General features: G+C 44.7%; 1 protein-coding gene across 1 annotated transcript in view; it reads right to left on the reverse strand.

The window, feature by feature from the left end:
- COL22A1 (collagen type XXII alpha 1 chain) overlaps nt 1-23,969 on the reverse strand; it is a 994,625-nt gene that overhangs the window by 324,002 nt on the left and 646,654 nt on the right. The gene's annotated exons all lie outside the window — the stretch shown is intronic.

A 23,969-nucleotide genomic window follows, 5' to 3' on the forward strand; every position in this document is an offset into this window, starting at 1 on the left:
TACAAGCGGATCCCCGTCCTTACCTACACATAAATCAAGCTGCTGGTCGCGTGCTACTTAAAGGTGGACAACTTTTGGAGCGACAATTAATACGCGGCCTTCCAGCCGCGGAGTATGCATCACCCCGTAACTCCTGGGAGTCACGAAAGTGAAACAGCAGCTGTATACAGGAACGTGGACGGGCCCACTTGCGGGTCCATACAGGACGTGATTGTGTGCTCTCCGCACTACACTTCCCATAATACACAGAGGGGAAGTGGGTCAGCGATTGCGCACACCGCTTCTGTTAAAGCCTCTGAAGAGAAGCATATCAAGCTTCGAAACGCGTCAGGCAAATCCACTACGGAGCGGCATCTGCAAGCGGATCCCCGTCCTTACCTACAAATAAATCAAGCTGCTGGTCACGTGCTACTTAAAGGTGGACAACTTTTGGAGCGACAATTAATACGTGGCCGTCCAGCCGCGGAGAATGCACCACCCCGTAACTCCTGGGGGTCACGAAAGTGAAACAGCAGCAGTATACAGGAGCGTGGACGGGCCCACTTGCGGGTCCATACAGGACGTGATTGTGTGCTCTCCACACTACACTTCCCATAATACACAGTGGGGAAGTGGGTCAGCGATTGCGCACACCTCTTCCGTTAAAGCCTCTGAAGAGAAGCATACGGAGCTTCGAAACGCGTCAGGCAAATCCACTATGGAGCGGCATCTACAAGCGGATCCCCGTCCTTACCTACACATAAATCAAGCTGCTGGTCGCGTGCTACTTAAAGGTGGACAACTTTTGGAGCGACAATTAATACGCGGCCTTCCAGCCGCGGAGTATGCATCACCCCGTAACTCCTGGGAGTCACGAAAGTGAAACAGCAGCTGTATACAGGAACGTGGACGGGCCCACTTGCGGGTCCACACAGGACGTGATTGTGTGCTCTCCGCACTACACTTCCCATAATACACAGAGGGGAAGTGGGTCAGCGATTGCGCACAACGCTTCTGTTAAAGCCTCTGAAGAGAAGCATATGGAGCTTCGAAACGCGCCAGGCAAATCCACTACGGAGCGGCATCTACAAGCGGATCCCCGTCCTTACCTACACATAAATCAAGCTGCTGGTCGCGTGCTACTTAAAGGTGGACAACTTTTGGAGCGACAATTAATACGCGGCCTTCCAGCCGCGGAGTATGCATCACCCCGTAACTCCTGGGAGTCACGAAAGTGAAACAGCAGCTGTATACAGGAACGTGGACGGGCCCACTTGCGGGTCCACACAGGACGTGATTGTGTGCTCTCCGCACTACACTTCCCATAATACACAGTGGGGAAGTGGGTCAGCGATTGCGCACAACGCTTCTGTTAAAGCCTCTGAAGAGAAGCATATGGAGCTTCGAAACGCGCCAGGCAAATCCACTACGGAGCGGCATCTGCAAGCGGATCCCCGTCCTTACCTACACATAAATCAAGCTGCTGGTCGCGTGCTACTTAAAGGTGGACAACTTTTGGATCAACAATTAATACACAGCCGTCCAGCCACGGAGTATGCACTACCCCGTAACTCCTGGGGGTCACGAAAGTAAAACAGCAGCCGTATACTGGAACGTGGACGGGCCCACTTGTGGGTCCATACAGGACGTGATTGTGTGCTCTCCGCACTACACTTCCCATAATACGTGGGGAAGTGGGTCAGCGATTGCGCACACCGCTTCCGTGAAAGCCTCTGAAGAGAAGCATATGGAGCTTCGAAACGCGTCAGGCAAATCCACTACGGAGCGGCATCTGCAAGCGGATCCCCGTCCTTACCTACACATAAATCAAGCTGCTGGTCGCGTGCTACTTAAAGGTGGACAACTTTTGGAGCGACAATTAATACGCGGCCGTCCAGCCGCGGAGTATGCACCACCCCGTAAATTCTGGGGGTCACGAAAGTGAAACAGCAGCCGTATACAGGAATGTGGACGGGCCCACTTGCGGGTCCATACAGGACGTGATTGTGTTCTCTCCGCACTACACTTCCCATAATACACAGTAGGGAAGTGGGTCAGCGATTGCGCACACCGCTTCCGTTAAAGCCTCTGAAGAGAAGCATAAGGAGCTTCGAAACGCGTCAGGCAAATCCACTACGGAGCGGCATCTGCAAGCGGATCCCTGTCCTTACCTACACATAAATCAAGCTGCTGGTCGCGTTCTACTTAAAGGTGGACAACTTTTGAAGCGACAATTAATACACGGCCATCCAGCCGCGGAGTATGCACCACCCCGTAACTCCTGGGGGTCCCGAAAGTGAAACAGCAGCCGTATACAGGAATGTGGACGGGCCCACTTGCGGGTCCATATAGGACGTGATTGTGTGCTCTCCGCACTACACTTCCCATAATACACAGTGGGGAAGTGGGTCAGCAATTGCGCACAACGCTTCCGTTAAAGCCTCTGAAGAGAAGCATATGTGTTGGATTCCACCCAGCCCGAGCACTGCAGGAACGTAGCATGCACCAGTCCCCTTCTCCTGCCCACTGGCCACTCACAAGACAACCACTATGAGTGCGCCAATTAACCTGAAAATAGGGTGGTATTTTGAGGAGACACCAAGTCTTCCACCCTAGTATAACGTTAGGACACAGCTCCCTCCTTCACGCTTCTGCACCTATGTGAAACAGAAAAAAGACATCCCCTTCATATGTATATGTTCCACACTGCTCTATTCCCAACACCAGTGACCATGTCCTGCCACAACATTCACAACCCCTCTTACCAGTGGTTAGCGCAGGCTCTGCTTCATGAAGGCACTGGGCACAAGAGTAAAGAAAAAGGGCAATTCAAGATAGTCTCTTGTATCGAATAGCCAATCAGGAGTTCGTAATTACAGTGTCCTTCGTTTTTTACAGTGCACTACGAGGGAAAAAAGGTCTTGTGAGAGGTTTTGTCATATGCCAGAAAAAAAACCTTTGTTTACTAAATAAGAGGCAAAGGGAAAGGGACGGGTAGGAGACACTCGGGAATACCTAGAATCCCAGCGTTTGTATACAAAAGCCCTTCGCGGAATGACCCAAAACGTCACTTCCGCCTTACAAAGAAGCAAAGAGGCGTCTAAGTGAAGACGCGCTGTAACGAAGCTAAACGCTTCGTGAACCCATTGCGTCCTCTCGGCAAACCTCCAAACAAGGGCACTAAACAAAAAACGAATACAGCGAACAGGAGCCCCCGAACACTCAAAACCGACCACAAACGCTGGGAAAATTACGAGGGGGGAAAGGGATTAAGAAACAACGGGACAAGTAACTAACTAGCTAAAAGAGGGGGAAGGAGAACCAAGCAGGGGCAGCCAAGGCAGGGACAATGAACTCATCTCACGAGCCCGTGAGGAAGGAGGGGAAAAGAATCCAGGACAGTAGGAATCTTCCAGAAACAGCAAACAGCAACCAGGAGACCAGGATACCAGAATCCATACAATGGCAATATCAAGCAATGAGGTAAAGGTAGGACAAACATTTATCCCACTGCCCACAGGTCATGTGATGTCAGTACATGGTCACTGAGAGAGGACTAGCCCCAGACCCTAACAATATGGAGCTTCGAAACGCATCAGGCAAATCCACTACGGAGCGGCATCTGCAAGCGGATCCCGGTCCTTACCTACACATAAATCAAGCTGCTGGTCGCGTGCTACTTAAAGGTGGACAACTTTTGGAGCGACAATTAATACGCGGCCGTCCAGCTCTGCACAGATTGCTGGGGGACAGTGGCAGCAAGGTTTATGGATTCCAAAGTGCAGCAAAGTGAGCCATTCAATTTTTCTCACTATCCAGTATCGAAGCAAGATAAAAAGTTGGAATTTCAAAATGGAAAAGACCAGTGCTAATGATCTCCACTGATATTCCTGGAATATACATTTACCACAAATGTATTAATTCTGGATATTCTGAAAATTTTACTCTTTGGTACTTCGATAAGTCATTCCTAAAAAAAGAATTGCAGTTCAGGGCCTTAGTGTCGATGGTGACCTATAACCTATGGATTTCAATGTCAAGCGCTGAGGCCCAGTCTATATTTATGTACAAAAGCCAATATAAAAAAAACACTTATTTCTCTACGATCAAATAGTGCATATTGTTTAGTGTCAAAGAAATGTGATCTCTCCGTTGTGTATTGTGCATGCGATATTGACAATCCCAGACTTTGGCCAACAGCGACCAGAGGCCTGTCCTCTCGAAAGGCCTGGACATGCTTATTGCCCCCTCTCAGAAAGCCTAAATATATTTCGAGAATGTCATTGAAGAGTGGCTTATTTGCAGCATGGACCAGGAGAGACCTCACAGACAAAGTTAATTTTCTGGAGTTTGCCCAGAACACAATGAAAGGTGATGCATGCTAGGTAGGCTATATTGAAAGATCAAATACAACTCAAAAGGCACGCCCACAATTCGAGTTTGTGGTCACCACAAACCTTCTCTACTGAGATTTGTTGCCTTCAACTGTTGTACATCCTGAGGGAACTCTACTGGCTCCCTGTGCTAGCTCACACAGACTTCAAAACCAGCTGCATCATCTACAAAGCCATCACAACCTATATATCTATATGTTTGAAAGCTCACCACCTCTAGAGGCTCTTGTCACACATTCACAATGGAGAAGAAAAAAAAACAAAAGAGAAAAACCAAAGCAACATAACATCCCCACATCGATCTGGACTGCCATAAACGTGCTCAAATTTGGAGAAAGAAGTAAAGTCATACCTGAGAAACGAAAAACTACATCACAATGCATTAACAGACCACATCAGCTCTCAGAATCCAGCTACTCCTTTAATAATTAATTGCCTGCATCTTTGCCTTTGATCCTTAATAGCACACCGCTGCATTTCAGGTAGGTTCACACATCACAAATATTACACCTACACACACGTTTTTCCACTTCTGAGAAACTCTGAAGCTCTGAATTTCTTGTACTTTTGCACATTGCAAGATAGACAGATCAACCTTGGTCAAAAAGATGCCTCACTCTTGTTTAGGCTGGAGGGCGAACTGTACAAGTTTATAAACACATCTACAAAAAAAGTGGTTGGTGAATCTTATCAGACCATAATCGAGAGTACTGTGGCATGGAAGTGATTGTTAGTCACATAGATTTCTTTTGAAGAAGGTAAGCTGAGAGCTGTCATTTGATCACTTGAAGATTGGCCCAATCATCGAGCAGCTGCTGATGTTGGGAGTACATGGTGGTTTGAGTTACAGGATGACTGCTTCCTTTGATCTTCGTGGAGGACACTACTAATAAGCTTTTTTGAAAGGGCAATAAATAATAGTATATGTTTTCCATTCTCTCCTCTTCAATTTGATGAGGGACCTGTACAGATGTGGAATCAGGAAAAACACTTAGGACAAATGAGTCATGTTATAAGAGTTGAACGGCGATATCATCATGTCTTTTTGTGTAACTTCCCAGTTTCTGTTTCATTATGTTTGAAACTGGTGAAAGTTAGTTCAGATACCAGAAAACAGACCTTATCTTCAAAGTACTTTGAAAAAGGGAAAGTGCAGAACTTGCGCAGCCCAGGACACTCTTCTTTTAGATTCAGACAGAAACGTCTTCTTGAGTAGCAGGCTTGAACGATAAAAAGGGAAATGAACAGAAAGGTGGAAGTCTAGTTCTACACTGCCACTGTATCACAATAGGGCCTTCATTAAGGGGGCGTCCTTCAATTTCAGGGGCCAGGCCCATTGCCTACATGAATGGCAATGTAGGGCAGATGTATTGAAACTTTCTTTCGCCAAGCCCCCCAAAGTAAAATGTTTTGAAGTCGGGCCCCCTCCAAAACTTTATGGCACGGATTAGAGGAGTAGGAGGGGCAAGGCAGTGATAATTCTTCTGTAGTTCATAACCCACACTAAATGTGACACTTATAAAAGAGCAGACACAACACGTTACCCTATAATTGTGGTGTTGTGAATCCCTCACACTCACGGACCCTTTTGCAACTGGGTCTGTGGCACTAATGGTAGATGCTAACTGGTAGACGGTCCCCTCTGTCTATTCCACTCCTTCCCCATCATGCATGGCCATCAATCCAATCTTGAAACAAGCTCCCAGTCCCTTTCTGAACACAATGAACTCCCACATGCTGCCCCCTATTGGGGCAAGTGTGCCCTCTTCTACTAAGGAACACAAACTCTCATGTCTCTTTTGTAAGGTAAGACAGCCTTAGTTGTGATGCAGTGGGACTCCAACACCCCTGGACACAGGACCAGTGCTTCTGCTTCATTAACCCCATCGCCGCGGGACTAATTCCCCAGCGGCGTGGGGGGAGGGGGGCTGCGCGCTGCGGTGCTGATGACGAGCTTGGCTCGTCATGCAGCACGGTGGCCGTGTGCTGATGACGAGCTGAGCTCGTCATGGCCACGCCCGCTCGATGGAACGCCCAACACAGCGGGGTAATTATCCCCGTGTCGGCGTTCCGCGGAGGCCATGACGAGCTCAGCTCGTCACCAGCACACGGCCACCCTGCTGCATGACGAGCTGAGCTCGTCATCAGCATGCATGCAAGGTGTTAATGATAGATACGTCCTTGTGAAGCAAGCTGTCTCTTCTGCACTTTGTTAAAAACATGGGCCACCTTCTTGCCCCTTCACCCTCCCTGGCATCACTCGGAGTTCAAGCTTAAGGTGTCTCCTCCACCTTCAATTGTCCCCTCCCTTGGATCATTGCTCTGAGTCCCAAAGCAACACTGGCACAGCAGGTTTTCACTGGACCCTAATGCAAGGAAGTAAGGGTAGTAAAGCAGCCATTATTGGGGTTTATTTGTCAAAGGTCACCTCTTGGCCCCAGTACTACTGCACCGGCAGTACTGATTGTACTCCTCTTCCCAGTACACTGAGCCAACAATGCAAGATCTGAGGCACAAGCAGGCTGCCTGCTCTCTTTGCTTGAAAGCAGGGTTCTCCAAGTCAGTCCTGCAGGGAAGACTACAGGGCAGATTTTTAGCATATACCTATTTAGACAAATGTGATTATCTTAAAAATCTGGCATGGGTCCGGCCCTCCAGGACCAACTTTGGAGAACACTGAGTTAAACTAATGAAAATAAGTCCTACATCACAACCCCGTAGCAAGGGTGACCTGAGCCATAATGCTAGCAAGGATAATGACTCTCCACTCCCCTTTTAGGTAGCAAATCAGCCATAATTGGGGTTTAATAGCCCCTCATACCTATGCCCCAGGTGTCACAGCTCAGGTTGAACTAATGGTAGTGATGGCCTTTCCTAAAAAAAAAACTCCCATAATTTGCCCTTTCTCTGGGATACCTCTGTGGGGAAGCTTCTCTCTATCCATTTACAGAAGAACACATTAGACCCGTAGGTTGCCTGTCTGTCTCTTTGGCACTAGCTATGGCTCTTTTCTTTCCCTTGGGCCACTACTGTGATGCCCCAGGAGTCCAGATGATCAGAGATCTGCACCTGAATTTGACCCTGCTGATCTCACTGCTACTGCAACTCAATTGGAAAGGCATCTGCATGAAATTTGATGTCAAGGTGGGTGGAATCAATGGGAAAGAATGAGCCAATGATTTTTTTAATTTTACAAAAATAGAGCAGTATGCATATTAAAAATAAAAAATAACCAATCCTGGGTAACACCGACCTTAAGGTGTTTCTGACTGAAAGCAAAAAGGGAGGAGTTCTCTTGTGCGGTGAAGCTGAGGGAGGGACAGTAAGCTTAAGAACAAAATGGCTTTCTCACCAGGGTCTCTGCTAACTGGAAAACATAATATATGCAATTGGTTAACCACCAGGGTCCCTATTATGTATAGGGCATACTTTCCCTCTTTGTGCCATGGCGCACCTCAAACAGGAGCACCATGCGCATACAGAAAAGGGCGCCCTATCAGGTTGAAGGTGTTGCAATCAAGTGAAATATGGAGAGGCTGCTTCAAAGCAGTTCTGTGTTTCCCTTTGGCGGTAGCAAACTGCCTGCAATTCAAAGAGGGTGGAGAAATCTCCTTGCAGGCGGGTGCAAAGAGTGACTGCACCGCCTTCCGGGGGGATGTCTGGGGCATCCTTAGGACCTCCAAGGCCCTGTCCAAAAGGCTGCCATCAGGAGGCACACTGACAGGGCACCGCCTTTTTATGACGCACTGTCAGTGCGCCCCCTGGCACCTTCTTTGTGGTTGTGCCCAGATCCAAAATATGGCGCAGAGGTAAAGAGATTGCGTCATTTGTATGGGTCCACGAACCCTGCACATGAGGGAATGGCCTTTAATGATAGCCTAGGCACACAGGCAGTGCCAGCGCTATCTGTATTCTGTAATGCCAAAGTGACCCAGGGTCACAAAAAGCGGGCGCAAATGCCTGTTGTGCCCCCAAGAGACTTCTGTAATATGGGCTGAGATATGAAGGCTGCTTGTGAGCCAGTATATGCTTCTATTTATGGAGTCACTTAGGGGCATATTATCAAGGGGGTTTATCTCCGCTTTTTTGGCTTTAAAAGCAAAGAAAGCGGAGATAAAATGATCTCCCTATTACCTAGCTGTCGCTAACACCAGTTAGCGACAGCTAGTAGGAGATAGCGACCATCTTGGGCCCCACTTTGCATGTCAGTGATATTTATCACTAATGACATGCAAAGAGGGCGTGCCAAGATGTTAGCGACTGGAAACAGTCGCTAGCATCGCTATCTCCTATTACCAACTTTTGGAGATATTCGCGCTAAGCGCGAATATCTCCAAAAGCTAATACCTGCCCTGAGCAGTTCTTAGCCATGTTAACCAATGGGAGGTGGATAACATGGCTAAGAGCATTAGCTTGATAATGCATGAATATCACTGACTTTTCAGCGATATTCATGCATTGCGGGCGATTTTTATCGCATTTGCGATAAACCTTGGTAATACCAAGGTTTATCTGCGATAAAAATCGCCGCAGCTCAGCGGTAAATTTTTGTCTCTAACCAAGCAATAGCGATAATCATCGCTATTGCTTGGTAATATGCCCCTCTGAGTTTCATGGTGACAAAGATTTAGGGGCATATTACCAAGCAATAGCGATAATTATCGCAAATGCGATAAAAATCGGCCGCAATGCATGAATATCGCTGAAAAGTCAGTGATATTCATGCATTATCGAGCTAATGCTCTTAGCCATGTTATCCACCTCCCATTGGATAACATGGCTAAGAACTGCTCAGGGGCAGGTGTTAGCTTTTGGAGATATTCACGCTTAGCGCGAATATCTCCAAAAGTTGGTAATAGGAGATTGCGATGCTAGCGACTGTTTCCAGTCGCTAACATCTTGGCACGCCCACTTTGCATGCCATTAGTGATAAATATCACTGACATGCAAAGTGGGGCCCAAGATGGTCGCTATCTCCTACTAGCTGTCTCTAACTGGTGTTAGCGACAGCTAGGTAATAGGGAGATAATTTTATCTCCGCTTTCTTGGCTTTTAAAGCCAAAAAAACGGAGATAAACCCCCTTGATAATATGCCCCTTATTCTTTTTGGTGGGTAATGGAAGGCTCACAGCTTAGTTCTTGAGTTCATCCTTTTAATAGAAACCTAAACATGGTTAGACTAGATACAGTCTGATTAGCTATTACTAAAATATATATTTTGAAAGTATTTGTTTTATGGTAAACTTGAAATCATTTTGCATATATATTTCGAAAGTACTTGCTTTACCTCAAACACTAAATCATTTTGGGGCATTCTATTGTCTACTGTGTGTAATACAGTTTTAAAATAATGATTTACATATTCACATTGCTTTCTGTCACAGCTGGGAGCATGTAGCACTATAAATACACAAGTCCCTGTTCCCCACTACACAAACTAGGATTCAATTGTCTGGTTACACACACTGCACACACTGATACATCAAGTGACTGCATTTAGAAACTGATATTTCATATGTTAAAAAGAGTGCATTTCCCACTGATATGTTTAACTTGTATCCAATTTTCATTTAAGGTATATGCACTATTTTATTGGAAGTTACATCAAAGTGAAAAACCATCAAAAAAACTGTAGAATATTTTGTTCTTTTTGGTCACATCTTTGACCCTGCCACCACACACACTGACTCCATTCCTATGTCACTCTGGCGCAGAGTTGCACTAAATGTTTTTATACACTTTACAACCACAGCTTGTAAATGAAGGGAGCCTAAAAAGGTGCTGAATAAACAAGGGCGCGCTTCCAAGCCATCTTTATTTACAAAACTATGCTGAGGTACTTGTGAATACAGCCTTGGACCTTGGACACCCCAGAGGTTGAAGGCCATCGGTTTAGTAGTCAGGAATGCCAGATACTACTGCTGAGTTTCCCTTTGAAATTACTGGCACTTCCCTGGCTTCTGCGTATCTCCTAGACCCATAGGTCACCTCCATAGTATGAAAACATGGTCCTAAGAGGCCTGCTTACTTCCTGCAGTTTCTACTTGCAATTCCCATCATCTCCTGCAAAACAAAGAGGAAGCTGTTGAGGTCTGAAGAAGGAGCAAGTGATAACACATATGCTACCACTGGGAGTCAAGCATGTGTGTTGTCACTTTCACTACTCTTGGAATGTTTGGGAAGTCGCGTCCAGGAATACCTATAGTCGAAAGAGTGCCACAAGGGAATCTATCATTTTCTATATGTTGCTTATTGCTAAAGGGTTCTTGGCAGAACTTTCCTTATATATACATGGTGTATGTCGTTAGTTTGCGTTTATGCCAATATTAACCCTTTAAGCGCTGCCGTCGGCCAATGGCCGACGGCAGCGCTACCTCGCCAGTGCTACCGTCGGCCATTGGCCGACGGCATTCCACCCGCGATAAAAAACGGGCGCACTGCGGCGGGAATTACCGTTGCGGTAAACGGGTTAAAGTAGATGCAAAAGTCCAATTCATTTTATTGGAGTACAGACGGAGTTAGAGTCTAAAGAAAGCCTCATCTAGTGGTAATTAGTCTTTGTAGGCAGTACTGACATCCTTATATCCTGGAAGGCATCGTCAATGTTGAGTTATACGCCTATTCAGGCAGGCTCATTATGGCAATACTCCTCACTAGAAGTAATGCCGGGTGGCATGTATATAGGGTGGTAGGCCAAAAAAAAAACCAAATAAATCAATAAATAAATAAAATAATTAAACTTTTCTTCCTGGCACAACGTCCTCCTTGCTCTGGTCTTCTTCAGCTACGCAGGCTCCAATGCAGGACCCAGGAAACTACAGTAACCAATCCTGGTGCTGCTCTTATGCAACATAAAGAAGTGCCGGGATTGGAGGAAGCGGCCTTCTTCGGGGCTCCAAAGGGCACTGGATCCCTATGCTGTCTCTAACCCAGCTGCCTTAGACAGTTGGGTTAGAGATGTTTAAATGTGGATGTCGGGCTGGCCGTTGGAAGACGACCAGCCAAAGACACAGGTGCACTTTAACCTTGAAATGCCATGCCCATCACTGCTTTCTGCTGCTGCCTGACTGGCAACAGCAGAAAGCCCCACCCCCGTCCTGATGCTCGGCTTCGGATGGGGTTTTAAAAATAAAATGGTGATAAATGAACTTCATTACCATTTTATTTTTCCATCTCTGGGGGCAATTTAGTTAGTGGGACGACACTCCTCCGCCAGCAACGGCCCGTGGAGGGAGTAACGGTGGGGCAGGAAGGCGGGGGAGGGGCAGGTTGAGGGGTGCTAAAAAACAGAATATGGATAATTGGAGGTAAGTAAACAATTTAATTATCCATATTCCGGTTTTTAGCACCCACCAACCTGCCCCTCCCCCGCCCCGCCTTCCTGCCCCACCGTAACTCCCTCCACGGGCCACGGCTGTCCTCCGCATTAACTGAGGAGCCGTCCCTGTGTAGAAGTAAACTAGTCTTCGGGCAAGCGGAGCAGAGGAAAGGTCCTTCGGCAGCCGCGCCGTATGCGCTCCTCTGTACCCCTACCACATGAGCACGGATCGGTGTCTTTAGCCGGGTATTTTATAATAAGAAATGCAAAATGTAGTACATTTGAGTCATTAAGGCGATCTTTCTTAATCAGAAATACAATCACGGAATGGGTAACCTTCACCTGCCTTCATTACACAGGGCCTTTGTTAAATGTTGTTATACTCTGAGGACCTGCTTGCGGTGAGACCCTAAGACATCTTCCTTAAATGAAATAAATGTAGAACCAGGCTCAATTTGTAGAGTTCAGAAAGTATGCCAGAATAAATAAAGAGAAAACTGAATCAAAAGGGGACAGAAAAAGGACAATTTATGCAGGAGTAAAATATTATGGGTCTGATTACAATTAGCCTGTAACATTGTGATCCCTACACGAATATTGCTATTAGAAATTGTGCAAGGTTTATTTTTGCATCGTAATTACGTAGGGAAATTAAGATGAAACTTTCTGTTAAATGTCAGCAGTCAAACCTGTTTAAATAGAAATGTGTGATACTGTCCAGTATGTACTGGACATGCACATGTCACTCCATAAAAAGTTTGAAAATGCGAAAACAATGGCACCCCAAAAAATTCCAACCACCATGTTTGTGGATTTTATCAGGTGCAATCATTATCGAATCCGACACAGGCCCACTCATAATTAAGTAATGCATAGTTGGTCTGCAGCCTGTCATTGACACATATCTAAGGTGCTCTATTTTAACACATAGTGTAATTAACACAAGCTGTGACCTATTCACAAAAGCATCTTGGCGAACGCAAAGTGATACTTATATATCTTTCAGAAATGGCTCCAAATTCGAAGGGGGGGTTAAGCCTTCCGTGGCATCCCAACCCTTCAAGCAGTGGCGGCTCCTCCGCTAAGGCAGAGGAGCGTCTCCCCACTGCTTTTGGGAGTGAAAATAAGGGAAAAATTAAATGATAACAACTGGGGCCAGATGTAGGTGTCCAAATACCGGTCGGAAACGGCCGAAAATACCGATTTTCGGCCGTTTCCGACCGGTATTTGGACATTGGTATGTAGGGGATAGAAAAACTTACAGATTCGTTAAATTTACCGATTCTGTAAATTTTACCGATTCGGTAAAATTACTGATCGGTAAAAATACCGAATCTGTAATTTGCTATGTAGGTATTACTGTTGACAGTGCTACAGGCCTTCAGAATTCAGTATTTTACCACCCAATACAATTGGGTGGTAAAATACCGAATTCAGGTGTACATGCACATCTGTGCATGTACACCTGTGCCATGTGACACACAGACATGCCCTTAGGGCATGTCTGTGTGCCACATGGCACACAAGCCTGTACTTGGGGTGCTAGAGGGTGTCAAAGTGACACCCCCTGCACCCTTGCAGGATTTGGTAAATACAGAATCGGTATTGCCCTTTGATTCCTATGGGCTTCAAGGCCCATAGGAATCAATGGGCAATACCGATTCGGTAATTACCGAATCTGTAAATAACGAATCCTACCGATTCGGTAAAAATTACCGATTTTTTACCTACATCTTATTTACCGATTCATAAATACCGAATCGGTAAAATTCGGTATTTATGAATCGGTAAATAAGATTTACCTACATCTGGCCCTGGTTGTTAATATTTCATTTTATTTGCTCCTGTTGCGGCTAGGCAGCAGGGAGGGTCTGCTCCGCTCTCGGAGCAGGGCAGGGGAGTAGTAGTGTTACACTCCTAAGTGCACAATGAGTGTATGGCCGGCCCTCTCGGGGGTAGATCGGGCTCTACTGGTAGCTCTCCAGCTACTTGAGAGTAGCCCTCCAGTGCACAGGCCAGGCTACTAAATTAGAATCATTTTGCTAGGTGTAATTAATATACACCTACCAAAACTGAAAAGTATTTATTCAAGATGAAAATGTGTGTATTTTCAAAGCCCATAATTTCCCAAAAATATTTAAAAATGATTAATGATAATCCTGTAGCACTGGAAGATGTATTATTACTAATATTACCTTGGTATTATTACCTTGGAGCCAGGGGCATTGAAAATATGCCTGATATGTATTACCCTTGTAGAGGCATTCAAAATTGACAAAGCCTTTTTTACATTACTGCTGGTAATCCTGCTCTGAGGCAATGTCAAATGTCAAATGTCAGATGCTTTCATATAGCGCACTTATCACCAAAAGAGGTCTCAAGGCGCTGATAATCTTGCATAGGTGGCCACTAAAATATTATTTTCTGGTGTATATGGCGCTATAATAGTATAATGATTTTTACTGAACATAAGTAGCTCTTACTACTGAAAAGGTTGGAGACCCCTATACCCTAAAATACTTTTGTGAATTGCTCCCCACAAGTTCACAGTCCCTATCTGGGTTACCTTCACCAATAGTTTCAGTAAAATGTGAAAGCACTAAATTGAAGCACATAATGGGTCAGTGAAGCATCAGAGAGAGGTAGTGACTACAGTGAATGCTGCCTTTGGCGCCATGGCCCTGCCTCTCGAGCTCTCCATCTGGGAAATGGATGGCATTAACTTGTTCTTCTGATGCTCAGTGGGGAGCCGCGGTAATCGCTGACCAAAGTAGTTCAATGTGTTCAAATATCAAGAGGGATGTATAATAGAGCACTTCAGTCATGGGCACAAAATGGAGATTACAGCCTGGTTTTTACACCCACCGTTTCCAACATCTCAAAGCTGCCATTATTCTGCATTGTAATTCCAGGGCTCTCTCAAAATACATACCTTTTAAGAGGCAGAGGCGGCCATGTTTTAACAGCTGTGACAGCATTTTGAGCAGCTCCCTAACATTACACTAGGACTAAAATAACTTTTGTGGACAGCTGTTTAAAATGTTAGCGATTTTTTTTGTTCTTGTTTTTTGGTGTAGAGGTTTGGTACTCCTATCCATTTTAACAAAACGCAAGCTGCTATGGAAATATACATGAATTCTCCAATTGAGACTGAATCATACAAGAGATTACACTTAGACCTGAATTATATGTGCACCAATAAATTCCGATATTTGCAGTAACTTGTGTTGTCGCAGATACCGGAACTATGGGGCATATTATCAAGGGGGTTTATCTCCACTTTTTTGGCTTTAAAAGCCAAGAAAGCGGAGATAAAATTATCTCCCTATTACCTAGCTGTCGCTAACACCAGTTAGCGATAGCTAGTAGGAGATAGCGACCATCTTGGGCCCCGCTTTGCATGTCAGTGATATTTATCACTAATGACATGCAAAGTGGGCGTGCCAAGATGTTAGCGACTGTAAACAGTTGCTAACATCGCTAGCTCCTATTACCAACTTTTTGAGATATTTGCACTAAGCACGAATATCTCCAAAAGCTAACACCTGCCCTGAGCAGTTCTTACTCTATACTTGGCAACAGTGGTCCTGTACGTAAATAATTACGACTAAATGAATATAGACACAATGGAGCTATATTGGTTAACGTGATTTGTCCAGCCGGACAGTGATCACCAAGAATTTTTACTGTTTGAAAAGTTAAGCAGAAAAGTTGTCTTACATTCACAAAGAGTGAGACACAAGCCTGTGCCTTCACGCTTACAAATTGGCAAAGTAGAGTGATAGAAAGAAGCAAAGAGAGAGATAGGTTAGGCAGAAAGTGAGCGATTTCTGAGAAATGGGAATTAACAGAAATTCAGTTACACCATTAGTCACAATTTAAATATACATTTGCATATATGGCGTAAAAGGTCGACGACGTTTCGATTCCATAAACGAAATACAAGGAATCATCATCAGGACAAAAAGTTTTGTGCCTAAAATTTGCAAAACACAATAGCCAGCGAATCTGCTGGGGGCCAGGACTAACTTGTGAAGTAGCCCATCCGTTTAGTAATTTGGGCGGAGATGGCGATGGCGCTTCAGAGTGGCCTGAAGGAGGAACCAGAAGCCGGTGCACATGGTCACTAGGCTTGGGATGTTCGCTTTGAAGAAGCGGAGTGCGGGGAGGGGTGCTCAGCGTCAGGGTTACGGCGCAAAATGATGAGCCCTCGCAATTAGGGAGCTGTTATCCCTTAAAAAATGGTAGGCAGAGCTATGGACATTACTGATTGCCATATCACGAAGCCACAGGCTCGCCTCCTCACGCCTCATTTCCGGCGTGTTTATCTTCACCCATTGCGGTCCATAGCTCGTAGGGTGCCCTTGTTCCTTAGCCAGCTGAGCAGTTCTTAGCCATGTTCTCCAATGGGAGGTGGATAACATGGCTAAGAGCATTAGCTCGATAATGCATGAATATCGCTGACTTTTCAGCGATATTCATGCATTTCGGCCAATTTTTATCGCTTAGGAGATAAACCTTGATAATAGCAAGGCTCCTAAGCGATAAAAATCGCCGCAGCTCGGCGATAAAAATATGGCAGCTAAACCAACATAGCGATAATTATCGCTAGTTGTTGGAAATATGCCCCATAGAGTTTTGTGGATTTTATTGGACTTGGAGTTAACTGGGTGCAATAATATCTGCCTCCCCTGGAAAAACGTTGGCAGCTCAAGCCTGTTGATATTTATAGGGGAAATGCATGATAACAAAATGGGAAATTTAGATTCTGGTATGGTAAGCACCCTCATCCAAATGGTAAGGTTGTTTATATTGAGGGTAACTCAAAATAAATCATAATTATAGCACCTGATAGTGTGATAGCACCTGATTCATCTGGATACCCCTACACAAGCAAGAGACTCACATTGACACATGCCCTTATCACTAGCCGAATGGACAATAGCAATGCCCTCTTAGTAGGAACCGCCGCACACCTTCTACAGAGGCTTCAGGCCATTCAGAAAGCTGCAGTCAGTCTCATCTTCTGCTTTCCTCGACAAACCCACATCACACCCCACCCCAGGAAACTCCACTTGCTCCCCGTACAGAAGAGATGCCAATTCAAGCTGTTGAGCCACGCATGCAAGGCTCTACACAACCAAGGACACGCCACCAAACACTGAGAAGACCAGGCTTCATCTCTCTTTCACTTGCCTATATTCCCCGCATCTACCCAAGCAGAAGTAGAGGGACGTTCCTTCTCCCACATCGCAGCAAAGACCTGGAACAGTCTCCCCATGCACCTCCGGACCATCACCTCACTTCTGGAATATCCAATGGACCTCAAGACCTGGCTGTTCAAATACGCCTCTAGGGCCTGCGAGCCTCTGGATACCCTATTGGGTGATTATTCATGCTTTATAAATACTGATTAATTGATTGATCAATAAATTCCAAACACCACTGTGTTGTCAGGCAACTGTGGGTGGGATAATTATCGCCTTCCGCATTGGGGAACTTGTTATCATAGCCTTAGTGCTGAAATATTACCTACTGCTGTTTCTGTGAAAACTGTAAACTCACCGTGCTGTGGTCAGGGGCATGGGAAAATCACAGGGGGCATCACCAGAACGCCACTGGTCAGAAATGTCAGCTTTTAGTCTGTTGTCAATCATTATGGTTAACTTCTAGCATTATGCACAGAATGTATAAAATAGAGGATGAAATTCCCTTTCTGGAATAGGTTTAAGTTTCCGGACTCCTGACAGTCCTCCAGCCCGCCTCGCCTATTGTCCTTGATTTCCTTCTTCGCATATTTCTGAGCAGGAAATTGTGGCAAAGTGTGCTGCCACTGGACCATCCAGGATCAAAGGTAAGCACCTGCTGAGAATGGTGGCAGCAGATGATGAAGCCTTGGGCCATGCGGGCTAGGGGGACATGAAGAGTGCGGGTCAGTGGCTATTTTCCTATGACTGTGGAGGCCACTGCAGATGGCACACTTTTCTATGGGAGACAAAGGTACTGAACAAGTGTTTCAGAGGTGGCTGCTGATTGGCCCCACTCCCTGCAGTTGCTCTGAATGTCCTTTTATGAAAGGTAAATCTTTGTCACCCTGCTCTCATTATAAATAAAATGACATGAGCATTAAACTTTCTGTTGAGCCACACAGATTTGTTTTAACTGTGCAGAGTAAAGCATCCTTGGCATACACAAGTTGACAAAACCCTGCACCTGGCTTTCTGAAGCTGATTAAATTGTCTGGATTCACACTGTTCCTATCCAGCTGTTCTATAGGCAGGAAATCTCCTACTGAAATTTGATATTTTTCAGTTGATATTTTTAGGTTCATGAGGGAGAGCTTTCACTGAGTTGCAAGTTTTCGGTGTAGGCGGGGGTTGTGTGGGTCACAGTGTTGATCATATGATGGTAGCAAGTTACAATTACAGAGTTGTTCTGTTGTTAGGTTTTCCAACACCTGTTGGGTAAGGGAGTGTGATGTAAGTGAATAGGAAATATGTAAGAGCATTAAAGTTTCCGAACCTATTATCTCCTTAATGACATGAAATGTCTGTGGCTTCAGCTGCATTGGTAAAACTAAGACTAATCAGCTTGGGCTCTGCAGATTTAAAGCTAGTGTGTAAAGATCCCAATGCTAGGGAACATGTGTCTCTTTCTTGGAACACACCAACCCAGGGAAATCATATGCACCTGTCAGACATTCTCAGTTATTCTAATAATTCTTAAGTTGTCCTCGCTCTCATGCATTAATACATTCATTTAAATTTAGTGATGCCTTTACTGATCCTGAGGTAGATTTGCTCATTGTGGAAATGGTTCTGGAGACATACATCTGTCCCCTTTAATCTTTTCCCAGGCACTGAAGAAGGATGTAGACACAGTGGTCTTGCCCCAGGGATCTATTATAGTCCAATATGTTGATGATCTGCTTTTGGAATCTGTCACTCTAGATCACTGCAAGGTGGACTCCAACTATCTCCTCTCTCAAATGAGGCATTGCAGTTCTGCATTCCCTGAGTGCAGAACATATTAGAGATGGTACCATTTTTGACATATTATGTTAAAAAAATGACCTTAAAATATCTCATAACGCAATGTGCATTCTGGTAAAAACCAAAGGCTGCCAAAGGTGTAAGTCACACAAGGCAAGTGGTGCTATACAGTCAGGGCCTTTGTCACTTTCCCCACAAACCAAGCCTTTGAACACACATAGAAGGTACTGCCAAATTGTTCTATTATAATGTAGCTACCATGTCTAGGATCTGAAAATATAAGTGTATTGTTAGTAAAAACTATTTCAGTCTGTGACTTTTGCAGTTTCCAGAATGCATCTTGTCATTACATGAATGCTTACGGCTAGGCCATTCAGCTGTCAATGAAATAATCTTGCAACTTATTCTGAAAAACATTAATGTGCTTGACCTAGAATACATGAAAGGTGGAGAGGCCCTTATATAACTCACCGCTTCCATGTTATGGACAGCTCATATAAACACTGACTTCAATAACTAATCTTTCAAACCAAATAGCACCCCTGGATATCTTGCTCAAGTAGTTATTACTACAGTAAATTGATCCGACACAGACATTCATATTTGAAGACGATTGAAAACGTATGTGAAGCAAGTTAGGTAAGAATATACCTGAAACCAGTAATATGACATGCTGTGTCTGTATTTAAACATAGCAGTATGTTAGCCTGATTTCACAGAATAGTTTATAAGTGAGCCCTTTCTCCCCCCACCCCCCTCGCCTATAGTTTGTGACACCAGCCAGTGCTGACCTTTTTAAGAGAACTTGGCATTCTGGGATGTGTAGTTTTGCTCCTTAGCAGCTCCCTTTGTCAGCAAGGACGCGTTAGAATTCATAACCTCCCCCTTTCTTATAATTCAGTACGTAATCTTGAAATGTCTGCCCTCTGACTTCAGTCAATCAGTAACCAAGTCAAGACTTTCGCCTGTCAGCACCTGAGGAAGAGATGGCAAGGGGTTGATCAGCTTTAGTAGCTCATCTGCTGCTCTGATAAGTGCCACACATGCGAGGAAATCAGGATAATATGTTAGGTAACCGAAGATCCGTGGCACTTTTCAGGCACTTGGCAGGGCTCCCACACAATATATACTAGTTTCTGACCTCAGAAGCCCCCAATTTCTTAAGCTAGAGAGGAATGATGCTGCTTTTGCCTCGTTGAACATGGGCCTGAATGACTTATGCTTCCAACCACTGATGCGTTTCAACCAGGCGGAAGCCAATGAACGCGCCTAACGCAAAATGGCCAGAAATGTAAAGTCCCACACACTAGTCTGTTCAATGGACTAGGCATGTTGTGCACTCCAAGCATGAGGTTCACATTCATCAAACAATTCCAGCAGAGCTGGAGCTATCGTGAGATCTTCAATTGATGGAATATCCTTATCGAAGGGAGCCCATCAAGAAAGTAAGCTTTTGTGAGAGCGACAGGATTAGGAACACACTACATATCACTTCAATACTTTTCAATATTATAATTCATTGCAAATGCACCCTGACATACACTGAGAGGTAAACACCCAACCTGGAGTTATTTTCCACAGAGCCAGATACATTACACATGCAGTAGATCTGTCTGAGGTATTGCAACTGCAACTAGGGATATTGAGGAATATCTTCCTAGGCTCAGATGATGGTAGATATCAAAGGTCTTCAAACTGTGGGGCACCCCCTCCCTTCGCGGGTACGCTTGTGTTTCCTAGGGGCCACCAGTTACCCATTAAGGAAGCTCCTTCCCTTTTTCATGATTCATTTGAAAAAGAGCTGTCAGCAGTAAACAGCCAAATTCAAGGCTACACTGACAATGAGGGTTAGACCTAGTTCACTGGGTTCTACTAGTCTGTGTCATATGTTTGCAGGTTGTTGTGCTTGTGCTGCGTGAAAGAACTTTGTGCAACCAAAAAAGATGTCTGTGCCAGGGCTGAGTAGAGATGGGGGCTTCATGTACCAGGATAGCACCTCTGAAAAGGTTGGCGTGAGTTGAAGACAGCAACGGAGATGGGGGTGGGGGGGTGGCATCCTGGGGAAGCATTGTGACTCATTACGTCTGTGAGAGGCTGTTAGTGCTGGGGAGGGATCAATAATATGTTAGGTTGATTCTGACCCACCACAACCAGCCCTTTGGTGCCACCATTGGGCTGGCAGTGAGGAGAGTGCCACAGGAAAGGAGGTAATGATAGAAGAGCGGGGCGATGAGGCGGAGGTCAATATTGAAAGGAAACAAAGACGGATAATTCGAAAATGCAGTAATATTATTGGTATCAGAAAAGAGGAGTGATGGGGAAACAGCAATGCGAGAAGTAAATAGTTACTGGAGAGGTGACAAGAAAGATGCCCTCAAAGGGTAGGTAGGCACTGATGAGAGAGAGGGTCACTGATAGGAAAAGTGAACAGAAGGGGAGAGAAGGACAGAAATGGGAGAGCAGAGCACAGACAGGAGAATGAGAAACTGTCAGGAAGAGGTGGACAGTGAAAGATGTGGATAGTCTTGCAAGAGAGGGGCAGTGGTGGAAGATGTAGGTGATGTCTGCAAAAACAGAGAACGCATCAGAAATTTTTACATTCAACTGGAGATGATTCTAGTTGCTCATTTTAAAAACCTTATTGGATTTTGCTATTTGGTGGGTTGAGGAGCCAATCAATATATAGGAACCATAAGTTGCACCGTGCAGGCACAATTTAAACTTGCTGTCTAGTAAAACCACAATTTCGTAATATTTAATCCAATTGAGGCTAGAGTTACTGGTATGTTGGAAATCTGAGTACAGATGCAAATTTAGGTCAAGATCCTGATTATAGTAAATATGCGATAATATATGTTCTATACAACTGCAGGTAATTACATGTCTTCATCCATTTGCATAGTGTGTTTATGATTTTATTTCTGTAGATGTTTAAATGGACATCAGAACAACTGAACAGTCAATAACCATTTGGAGACTTTGATTTGCTGAACATCAGATGGTTGACTTTCTGCCACTGACTCATTGCACCTATAAAATGACTACTACCTCAACAGGTATATTGGCGTATGTCTTGCTACACTATAAAATAGGTGAATATTCAAAACCTTTTACAGTCAGTGAATGAGAGTGGCAGACTCCAAGTGGGCGGAAATTCCAAAACTTGGGTCTGTAAGTTGAAATGTCCCTACTCCTTTGAATGTAAGTGGAGCAGAAAAAAGCATTACCTTATAATCTTCACCAATTATTAACCCTGGGCGGAGTTTGCGGAGTGGGGCTTCGCGGAGCTACGCGAAGTGGGCGAGAAACTACGCCCACCTCCGCACTCCGCGTAGCCCCACTCCGCAAAACCACTGGCCGCCAGCCCCGCCACCCGCCTCCCTCCCGCCCTCCCTAAATACTTTAAAATAAAGGAACACAATAATTTTAAAAGCACTTACCTTGCCGCCGCGTTCCCCGGGGCTCCTTATCTTCCGTCTTCCGTATTTTTCAATAATGCGCATGCGCGGGCGGCCGCGCATGCGCATTTTCACGTGAAAATGCGCATGCGCGGCCGCCCGCGCATGCGCATTATTGAAAAATACGGAAGACGGAAGATAAGGAGCCCCGGGGAACGCGGCGGCCAGCGGCGGCAAGGTAAGTGCTTTTAAAATGATTGTGTTCCTTTATTTTAAAGTATTTAGGGAGGGCGGGAGGGAGGCGGGTGGCGGCCAGCTACGCTCCGTCTGCGGAGCGTGCGTAGTGCCGCCTGGCTCCGCCAGCTCCGCAAAATGCGGAGTAGGCGGCACTACGCACACTCCGCAGACGGAGCGTAGCTGGCCGCCCACACTTACCAATTATACATTATTCAGTGTGTTAATGTGTGGCAATTTTACGTATAAAGAAGTCACACTTTGCATAATCAAAGTATAATCATTAGTTTATAGCTTACTCAAGTGTAACTGCTCAAAAGCCTTTCACTGTAAACATAATGCTGACTTCGAAATCTACTTTCACATTTTCCTTCTTGTTGCAGGAACAAAATAAATTACACTAGCTAAAAGAATTGCTCATTGTTCTATTTTAGAAATGTTTAGAATAGATAGGATTATATGTTATTGGATTGATTAATTTTTTGTTTGAATTTTATGCTTAACTGACATGTGTTTAACTTCATGAATAAAGCCTGTAACTTTAATTAATTTTCTAATACATCTTCATGATTTGGACACCATCCTCTCTGTTGTTCTTGTGGAACAAAACTGATTTCCTTGTAGTTTTACTTGATGTACTGATTTTAGTTCCCAATGTAAATATTCAGCTGATGTCTAAAGGTCTATACGATCAGTGGTGCAATCTGTTTGATGATTACACTAGAGCTGGGAGGTTTAGAAAATTGCAGAGCACCATAAGTTTATGTTAAACATCTAAAACAAGGATGATTTCCATCCACTGCATTACAAATTAATTATAATCAATAGCACTCTTAATACAACTTTAAATATGACTGATGGGGCCATTATGAATCTGCCACCTTTTAATAGACTACCTTGTTCAACAAACTCTAAATAAGTCCCTTAGACTCCTGATTGACCTAGTTGGGATCGAAGCACCAGCACTATTAAGCAGATACATGGATTTCCATATTTGAAATCCGACCCATTCCCGACTCTGAACTTCATTGCAAGCCATAGCACCAAAAGTCATTGAAGACCACACTAATTACTTACCACATCATTTGCTAGGCTATACTTTGGCACAGCAAATATGATGCTTAGAATTCAATGAAAGCAAAAGGAACAAATGATGGACGGAATGCTGAACAATGCAAACATTTACTCCCAGTCACAATGATCTGGGTTTAATCATTGATGGTCTGAACACCATATTAGTACAAGACACTATGGGCCTTATTTATGAGGCATTGCGTCACTTTTACGACGCCGGTGTCACTTTTGGTGACGCACCAAGCAGCGTAAAAAATGTGCCTTGTTGCACCATATTTACAAAGTGACGCATCTAGGTAGATGTAAACTTTGTAAACCCCTGCGCTACATTATACCTGCGCTAGGTATATATGTATGCGGGGGGCGTTCTGATGCAAGAAAAGGTCATAAAACTGATGGAGTGAAATCTATGAGATCTATAGGAAGTGACGCATCGCTGCTTTCACACAGCGATGCGTCGCTTCTCATAAATGAGACCCTATGTATAGTACTCTATATGACGAGATAGAAAATAAAATAGTGTTCTGTGTGCATATGTTGTTTTGTTGCCTGTTCCAAAGCATGGTGTGGTGAAAGTAGA

The sequence above is a fragment of the Lissotriton vulgaris genome, chromosome 4_1 (assembly GCF_964263255.1).
Source record: "Lissotriton vulgaris chromosome 4_1, aLisVul1.2, whole genome shotgun sequence".
Classification (NCBI taxonomy): Eukaryota; Metazoa; Chordata; class Amphibia; order Caudata; family Salamandridae; genus Lissotriton; species Lissotriton vulgaris.